This window comes from Gossypium arboreum, chromosome 6, assembly GCF_025698485.1.
Source record: "Gossypium arboreum isolate Shixiya-1 chromosome 6, ASM2569848v2, whole genome shotgun sequence".
NCBI classification, from domain to species: domain Eukaryota; kingdom Viridiplantae; phylum Streptophyta; class Magnoliopsida; order Malvales; family Malvaceae; genus Gossypium; species Gossypium arboreum.
This window is the reverse complement of record NC_069075.1, coordinates 46,575,990-46,585,977: the sequence shown is the minus strand read 5'-3', so window position 1 is coordinate 46,585,977 and position 9,988 is coordinate 46,575,990. Positions and strand designations below refer to the sequence as shown.

The 9,988-nt window shown below is 26.7% G+C and overlaps 1 long non-coding RNA gene across 1 annotated transcript; it reads right to left on the bottom strand.

Annotated features, from left to right (window-relative positions):
• Window positions 1-392: 392 nt before the first annotated feature.
• On the bottom strand, window positions 393-1,853 carry LOC128294186 (uncharacterized). The gene is made up of 3 exons (XR_008284475.1): window positions 1,774-1,853; window positions 1,226-1,312; window positions 393-599 (listed from the first exon to the last, which is right to left on the bottom strand). It is a non-coding gene; the product is annotated as an uncharacterized LOC128294186 (long non-coding RNA).
• Between the last annotated feature and the right edge of the window lie 8,135 nt (window positions 1,854-9,988).

Genomic DNA, 9,988 nt, shown 5'->3' with positions numbered 1-9,988 from the left:
TTCCTGTACAAAATTCATATGACTAAGTCATTTGTTTCTCTCAAAATTATATTCAACAAGCATTCTAACCATATAAATTATACCTTCTAATTAGTTTTGTACAATTTATGGTGAATTTCCAAAGTTAAAACAGGGGATCCAGAAATCGCTCTGACCCTGTTTCACTAAAACTTAGATATATCATAAAATATAATACTTTTACCTGTTTTGCTTATTCCATAAGAAAATATACATAATAAGCTTTAATTTCATATATTATTCATCTTCAAACTATGTTTCTACAATTTTTAGTGATTTTTCAAAGTTACATCATTTCTGTTACTTGAATCTGTTTTAGGTTACTTTCACATTTTCATAATTTTCATGTGATAATCATCATTCAATCATACATATTAATAAACATGTATATCATCAGCTATTTTCTTAGCTAATCACTAGCAAGTATTTACACATCATTCATTATTCATATTATACCAAAAGTAGCTAAGTTTCTATACATGCCATACCCAAAACAAAACGTCTAGTTATACCGAGTTATTTCTTTGATAGTGTGATCGGCCTCCGACATTTCCTTCGATCCCCGAGTGACTAGATAAGTACTATAAGAAGAAGAAAATAAAGAGATTAAGCACTAGGCTTAGTAAGCTTACAAGCAAATAAATCACAACATTCAACATAATGGATAATTATGCATAATATCATCTAACATCATAAATTTCTTTACTTCTCAATTTCTATCTTCTTCTTTATTCCCTTACCTTCTTTCTTACCTGACCTTTCCTTTTTCATAACTATAATCTACTTTTCCTTTGCTGTTAATTCACTGTAATTTAACTCGTATCCTGACCCGTTGAACCACTCGGAATACTAAGGATACTAGGGTCGTTCCTGTCTATCAATATCCTGCCAATGCCATGTCTTTGACATGGACTTACATGAATTATTCCTGTCTCCAATGCCATATATAATATGGACTTACATGGCTCAATCTCGTCTCCAGAGCCATATTTCTAATATGGACTTACATGGCTCATTTCGCTTCATCTCGTCAACCCTAATATCCTAACATTCCTAGGGTTCAACCGGGGCTTTCTAACACTTTTCCTCTGTCACTTCACCTTAAATTCGACTTTAAATATTTTCATAACATAAATATATAAATGCTGGAAATTGACAATAATAATGTAAAATAAAAGAATATTGCATTTATTTACTGTAAACTTACCTCGATACAAAATGTGACTAAACTTTACAATTTAGTCCTTTACTTTTTCTTTTCCTCGATCTACTCTCGAATTTCGCTCTTCTTGATCTATAATAGCAAATTTAGCTTATTTAATATCAACATTAATCAAAACAACCCTTTACTCAAACTTTGGAAAAATTATATTTTTGCCCCTAAACTTTCACATATTTGCACTTTTGCCCCAAGGCTCGTAAATTAAACTTCATCCTATTTTCTTATGTTTTATGACATGCTGATCATTTTTCCCTTCTATGGCAACATCAAATTCACACACTAACATGTACTTATGACTATTAGGTATTTTTACCGATTAAGTTTTTACTGCTTTCACTTAAAACCAAGTAGCACAAGTTGTCTAACATAATTTAAAACCTCATATTCCATCATAAAAATCAAAATACATAAATTTCACCTATGGGTATTTTTCCAAATTTGATTCCTAACTTAAATTATTGCTAGCATAAGCTTTATCGAGCTAACGGACTTCAAAACGTAAAGATCATTAAAACGGGCTTGGAATCACTTACTATGAAGCTTGAAAGTTGAAGAAACCCCAGCTATGGAGAGAGGTAAGGTTCTGCTGGTAACTTGAAGAAGATGATACAATTTTATCATCTTTTTACCTTTTATTAATGTTAATAACCAAATGACCAAAATGCCCTCCTTACTAAACTTTCAAAAATTCCTTCCATGTCCTAATTTTGTCCATGAACTTAAAATTGGTCAAATTACCATTTAAGATCTCCTAATTAATATTCCAAAATAATTTCATACTAAAAACTTCTAGAATGCAAGTTTTGCAAATTATTCGATTTAGTCCCTAACCTCAATTTAAGCACTTTATGCATAGAATTTTATCACGAAATTTTCACACAATCATGTAATCATACCATGAACCTCAAAATAATAATAAAATATTTTTTATTTATTTATTTTTTTTTACCCTGAATTTGTGGTTTCGCAACCACTATTCCGTTTAGGCCCTATTTCGGAATGTTACAATTTGGGTCATTTTCAATTTTGATCCCCGAGCATTTGTGCGCGTTTTATTTTGGCCCACAATTTTGTTTATAAATTATCCCTTTGGTTTTGTTGTGCTTACAATGAAGTTTTTTTCCTTAAGAAATAAGAGCATATTATTTTAGCATATAATCTTGTATTGTTTTGATGATTTCGTTGTTTTTTTTATGTGCATATTTTTTTCTTTTCTTTTTCAAATACTTTCATATATTATCATTATCTCTTTTTATATATATATATATATATATATATATATATATATATATTATATTAGGTTTATTAATTTCATATATTATTTACTTAAATGTTGTACATATATCACTTTGCATATTGCTAAATCTTTTTGAAACTTCATTTATGTATTATATATATATATATATTTGATGCATCTCAAATTTCCATGTAAATTATTTTATGCATTTATTTTAAAATTCATTCGTATGATATTATTTAATTTATTACTTATTTATATTTTTCTATTTATTTTAAAAGTTTTATATTCATTATTTGTTTTAAAGTCTTTGTATTACTTTTATAGTAGTGTTCTTTTAAAATTTCCTTTCTTCCCTATTGTTCATTTTATTTTAAAATTGATATTTTATTTGAGTAATTTGCTTAGAACTTCTTTTAAGTTGCCTTTTAATTCATTAGCTTATAATTATTAACATTTGTATTTATATATTTGTTCCTTCATGTTTTTGTATCATTCTTGATTATTCATGTAATGTTATTGTCCCAAATTTTTATTTCGGCTCAATACTAAGCTTGCATGCTCTTTATTGCATCATGTTTTTTTAATTCCAACTTCTTTCTCAACGTCAATTGTTTTTATCTCTAAATAATCAAACAAGTATATTGACTCATTTTTTTGCAATTGTATTTGAAACTTCACAAATCAAGGCAATGTTTCGTGTTTGGAAATTCGGGAAATAGTTGTGTCCTAACTCACTAGATATGACATTTTGTTACCTCGAAATAAGATTTTTCGCAAGTAAAGGCAATATTAGATGTTTGGCAATTCGGGAAATCGTGCCCTATCGTGCTGGGTTACAATTTACTATTTGTTCGAAACAATCGAATATTCCTTCGGTGTTCCACTCATGTCTTTTAAAAAAATTCATTAAAACGAAAGAGATGTTCGATATTTAGCAATTCATGGAATCGTGCCCTAACGTGTTGGGTTGCAATTTCTCGTTTGCTCAAAATAATTGAATGTCTCTTTAGAATTTCATTCATGTTTTCTAAAAAAAAAAAACTTATAAAGGAAATGTTCGGTATTTAGCAGTTCGGGGAATAGTACCCTATCGTGCTGGGTTGCAATTTCCTATTTGCTCAAAATAATTGAATATCTTTCCGGAATTTCACTCGTATCTTCCAAGGTGAGGCAATGGTCAATGTTTAGAAATTCGAGGAATCATGCCCTACTGTGCTGGGTATCGATTTTTCGTTAGACCAAATAGTTGGGCATCCTTTTGTTATTTTCGAATTACAAATTTTCGAACGTCGAAACAAGAAGATTTTTGGCAATGGACTCGAGTTATTCAAATGTTATTAACAAGAACCACATTTCAAAAACATTTTTAATTTTAGACAAAAGGACAGTATTTACTCAATTTGGTACCAATTTTGGGCGTAATGAGGGTGCTAATCCTTCCTCATACGTAACCGACTCCCGAGCCTATTTTCTCATATTTTCGTAGACCAAAATCATTGTTTTAATAAACAAAAATATTTTATTAAAACAACCCAAATTTCTAGGTGATCCGATCACACTTAAACAAAAAAAGATTGGTGGCGACTCTATTTTCGCTTTCCAAAAAGTCGATCCATAATTTTTAAAACGAAATAAAAAAATGGTTTTGACATTTGCAAAACTTAATTTAGTGAGAAATATTCACTCTATCTAATAGTTGCAACAAGTAAACCTAATCTATCACATATTTCTTGATAATTCTTCTCACTTTCAAATCTTGAAGAACAATACTTTCACCCTTAAGTTTACCCCTGTGAATTCAACAAGTAAAATTACAACACAACTTATTGTATTAACAATTTGTGCTCTAAGAAAAGTTCCCTAACATAAATAAAATAAGTGCTAAAAGTTCTTAGTACAAAAACCTATACAAATCTCCATTAAATAGATCTATGTTTGAAACTTACTAACGTAAAAGGTCTATAACAATTTCATTTAAACAATAATATAATAATATATTTAGAATAATAGAGAATAAACCAAATATGGACTCTTGGCAACTAATCTCATAGCGTGTCAATCCAATCTAAATTTCTATGTTACAAGAGATTGTCTCGGGTGATTTAATTCGATCTAATGATATTTTAGCACATTAAATATTTTTTACAGTTTAAAATAATAAAGTAGATTATATATTTTATAATATTATATATTTTGATTTTTAATTCATATAATAATAATTATATTAAGAATGTTATTAAATTATATTTTTATTAAATTATATTTAATAATAATTATGTTAAAATATGATTAAATTATTTATTATTTTTATTAAATTGTTTTCAATAATAATCTTATTAAAATTTAATAACAATAACAATAGTCATCTACCTAAAAAAAATTCGCTAAGGGTATTCTAGTCATTTTGGTTTTTTTCCTTATGATATTATAACATTATTATATTCAACCAAACACAAGAATACTATTACAGTTCTATTCTATTCCATTCAATCAAACAGTTGAATTACTGATTACAGCATTATTCAATTACAGCTCTATTCAATTACAACTCTATTCAATTACAGCCCTATTCCATTACAGTGAACCAAACGTAGCATAAGGATTTTTGGAGCGTTACATGAATAGTATTATACACCATGAACATGCATGTCTTATAAAATATTTAAGTTGTAATGTTTTGTACTACTTTTAAGAGTCTGTTATAAATAACAAACGTTTGATTCAAATCTTTTTGACTTGGAAAATATATTTAAATAATAATAATAAACACATCTAGATTAGTTTTTGCCAATTGTAAAATTTTATTAAGTATGTAAGTATCGTGACATCTTATATTTGGATCCGATAAATCAAGTCAAATATAAAATATTACAGAGTAAACTTATCTCGCCTCATCTCACTATATTTACAAAACTACCCCTAATATATATACATATTAAGTTACGTTAAATCCAAGATGATCTCCTACTCGTGTCGTCTACCCAGCTCCCATCTACTACTACATTCTTTCCCAGCGGTAATTCTCTCCCTAACTAACTATTGCTAAAAAAATTTATTTTGAATCTTCTTTTTACACATTAAAATGGGGATTATAGTATTTACTTAATTTTTCGGTAATATATTAGGAATTACGATAATGGAAAAACTAATCTTATTGCTCCAAAATTGGCCAAAGCAAATAGTTGTTTGATAAACTTTAGAAAGATATATATATAAAAATAGATTTGGTGGAGATCGGACCCTTTATAAAATATTGTGCTCTTTCTTTAGGTAAAGATCGGGACATGATAGTATAGCTTGGATTCCCTCACCTCCTTACAAAATTATATGACAATTTCAGTGTATGACACTTGTTCCTAGGTGCATTAATGCATAATTTGAAATGGAGTACAAGGTCAATAATCTTTGTTTATGTATATCCATCAGCATATCCTACTTTCTTTGGCAAACAAAAAATAGTTGTTTTTTAGAAGTGGCACTCTATCAACTAAGTCAATATGTGCATCATCAAGAAGAGCTGTTCATTGACTTACTAATCTCCATAGCCTTGATTTTGGTTACTTGTTATTTACTTCTATCTTTAATTGTTTGCGCTATTCTTCACACAAATTTAGGCATACTAAATTCCGGGTGGAGATCCAAAAATACTTTATTGGCTATCACATGCATGAATAAATGTAATTTAATTTTACAAGGAGAAAAACGGCACCATCACAATATGATGCAAGGCTCAAGTCAACAGTATTTTATATACCCAACTTTGGCCCCACAAAACTTTATTTATTTACTAGTTGGCAGTCTTAGCAAGATTTGAGTGTCCAAATTCCTAAAAAATTTCAAGCTGTTTGGCCCTTTAATCTTTAAAAATTCATTTTATTTTTATTTTATTTTTCATTTTTTAACTCTTAAATTTATATATTTTTTAAATCACTTTAAAATAAATAAAAATTTAATGTTTGTTAACTTTATTAATATGACATACACGTGGATTGTCATATCAACATTTAATTAATTTTTAAATTCAAAAATTATAAAAAATATATTTTAAAATTTAAAATAATTAAAATTATTAAAAGTATAAACCTATAAAAAATTTAAAATTTTTAAATTAAAAAATTAACTAAATACGGATATATCATTCATGTGGCAGTGTAAGTGTATTGAAGGATAAAAATTATTATGCCAAAATTGACATCACAACATTTTTATATACATATCAAATTTTGGATAACATACCAGCTGGTTCTCAAGTCCGTTTAAAATTTTCCTTTTTATGATTTTTGTAAATAAAATTGAGATTTTTTGGTATTTTCGCTCTTGTTTTTGAACTACATGTATTTTTAAAATAAAATTTTATTTTTTAATTTCTAGAAATTTTTATTATTATCGTATTTTTTCTGATTTTTTATATATATTTTTGAGATTTTTCTAAATTTGTTTGACAATTTTTTGTATTTTCGCTCTTTTTAGATTTTATTTATTTTTAAAAATAAAAATAAAAATCTTTTTAATTTATGAGAATTTTATATATTTTTCTTATTTATAGAAAAAGAGATTTTTTAGCTATTTTTTCTGATTTTTTAATTTAGTCAAAAGAAAATACAAACCCAGGGACATGACAAACTAATAAAAAATATGCTAACTGAGTGCAATTTTAGGAGTAAATAATATATTAACCCTAAAAAAGTGGTTTTAGGGAAAAGTTAAAAGTTCCAAATAGCGAATGTGCATATCGTTGAGTGAAGGATTAGCGGGTAATTGTGGGCATGGAGTTTTAATGAAAGTAGCTGAGGAGCGGTTGAACGCAAGGCAATGTTAGATTTAAGTAAGGTGTGGATCGCTGTTTCTAATAATGGGAAACATTGAAATGATAGTTGAAGACCTTTTTTGTGAAGCTTTGGCTGGTTCAGTTTGCAGTGTTGAAGAGTCACTACCCTCATTCATTCCTTTGACTAAGAAATGGTGATGTTCACTTGCAAAACCCAACAACAAATGCCATATGCCACTCTCATACACCCTTTTAATTTAACCAGTAAATAAGGGCGAAATCAAAATTTGGATCCGAATTTAAATTGTTTTTTAATAGTTTATATATTTATAATTTTAAAAATTAAATTAAATTTTATTATTTTTAGAGAGTTAGAATATGATTTTAGTTAGAATATGATTTTAGCTTTATTAATCTAAATTTTTAAATTTTCAAAATCGATAATTTTCTATTTTAGAAGATGCAAATTAGTTGCCGTTAAATTATAAATGGGCAACCTGAGTCAAGAAAAATCTCTATGGGTTAAATTTTTTTATTCTATTAAAAATATTTTTATTAAATAAATAATAATTTTTGAACCATAATAGATGGTAAATTAAATTACTTTATGTTTATTGAGTACAAATTTTACTTTACATTTAAAGTATTATGTTTTCATTATTAATAAAAAGTAAAAAGAAAAATATATATTATTTTTGTTTTAAAAAGCAAATTTTAATTATTTATGCAATAAAATTTTATAAACAATAAATCTAATATATTACAATGCATAAATCTCAAAACTATACATGGACTTTGGTTTAATGTGTAATTTTATATACTGAAATTTTGATTTGATTCAATTCTCACGAATAATTAACACAATTAATTGATATAGCATCATTTTATGATTATATATTGCATATATATATATATATATATATATATATATATATATATAATTATATTTATCCAATATAGAAATAAATTTGTGTAGTTATTTTTAAAATGTTTGTAATTGAATCAAAATCAAAGTTTTATGTCTATAATTGTACCGAACCGAAATTCATGTATCAAATTGCACATTAAATTAAAGTTCATGTATAATTTTCAAATTTATCCCTATAATATAATTATATTAATTAATTATTATTTTAAATAATATTGTCTTTCATTAATTATTATGAAATAACTGTGTTATACATTATAAGCAATGAAAATGCTTTAATTATATTTAAATTTTTATTATAATGATTGAATTATTAAACAAATTAATATATTTTAATTATATCCAACATTTCAATTTGCCAATATTATTTTATACTAATTAAAAATATTTTCTTTATATTCCCAAATTTAAATATTTTATTTACTCTAATTTGGGGAGGAAAACTAGTAAAAGGAAAGTAAAACAAAATTTTAAGGTGTAGAATGTCTTTTTAGTCTTTCATTAATAATTGGGTAAATTACATTGCTGGTCACTAAACTATGCAAAAATATCTTTTTTGGTCACTCAATTTTTAAAACTTTCAAAATGGTCACACGACTAATCAAATTTATTCTTTTTAGTCTATCTCCTATTAATGACATTAACTATTTGATAGGAGGGTGTGGTGACAGTCCAAAATTGAGTGTAATAATAAATTTAGTCCTTAATTTTTAAATATTATGTTAATTTATTCACAATTTAAAAAAAGGGATAGGACACGAGATACCCAAACATGAAGTAATTCATTGAATGACTTTTACAACAGGCTGAACCGGCGATAATTGCAGCCACCGGAACTGGTACTATATCGGCTAACTTTCGAACCTTAATGTTTCACAGGGTGCACGCTTTCAGTTCCGCCTTCAAAGTCTGCTCCTCACCTTCTCGTCATCGCCACCAGGGATTTAAATTGCGGTTGCCGTCGCGTTTTCGGTCGCGTTGCGTTTATCGCGGTTGCGGACATAACGGAAGCTATTATGTCATCTGTAGTATCATGTCGTGAATTTTTTAAAATTCACACAACTTATTGTAAAACATAATAATTTTAATTTTAATTATAAAAAGTCACTTTTAATGATTTTTAAAATGTTTTCTAATACTTATTAGAAGGTTAAAAGAATATTAAACTTGAGTAATACAGATTAACATAATCGACTCGTAAAGCTAGAAATCTAACAATTTAATATCAAGAAAAAATTAGAACTTGTTGTTAATGTGAAACACTTTACAGAGATATTCATCATGACACAGTAATTTTTAAAAAATGAAGACAATGATACAAGAGGATATGGTAATAAAAAATATTTTTATTATTTATATATATTTTATGTTAAAATACTCTATGTAAATGAAAATATTAATTTTTAATTTATAATTGAAATTAATTTTTTAAATTTTTAAATCTAATTTATATGAGTCTCAAATATTTTTTTGAATAAAATTCATTGATTATATTGAAACAGGCCAAAACAAAGTTCAAGCCAACACAATACAAAGGCCTAAGCAAAATCAGAAAAACAAAAATCCAAGAACAAACCCAATCACAGAGCAGAATGCTAAACAAATACCACAACAGGCCTAAGGAACAAAACAAGTAAAACAAAAACAAGCCCAAACATGAAGTAAAAACAAAAGTAGCCCAATTCCACTAACCAGCCTTTATTTTCTTCCCCATTTACCCCTTTTTTCACTTCTCATTTACTGTTATTACCTTTGCTCTGTATTTCCTTCTCTGCAGAATTTTTTTTCCGTTATTGTAAAATAACGGGAATA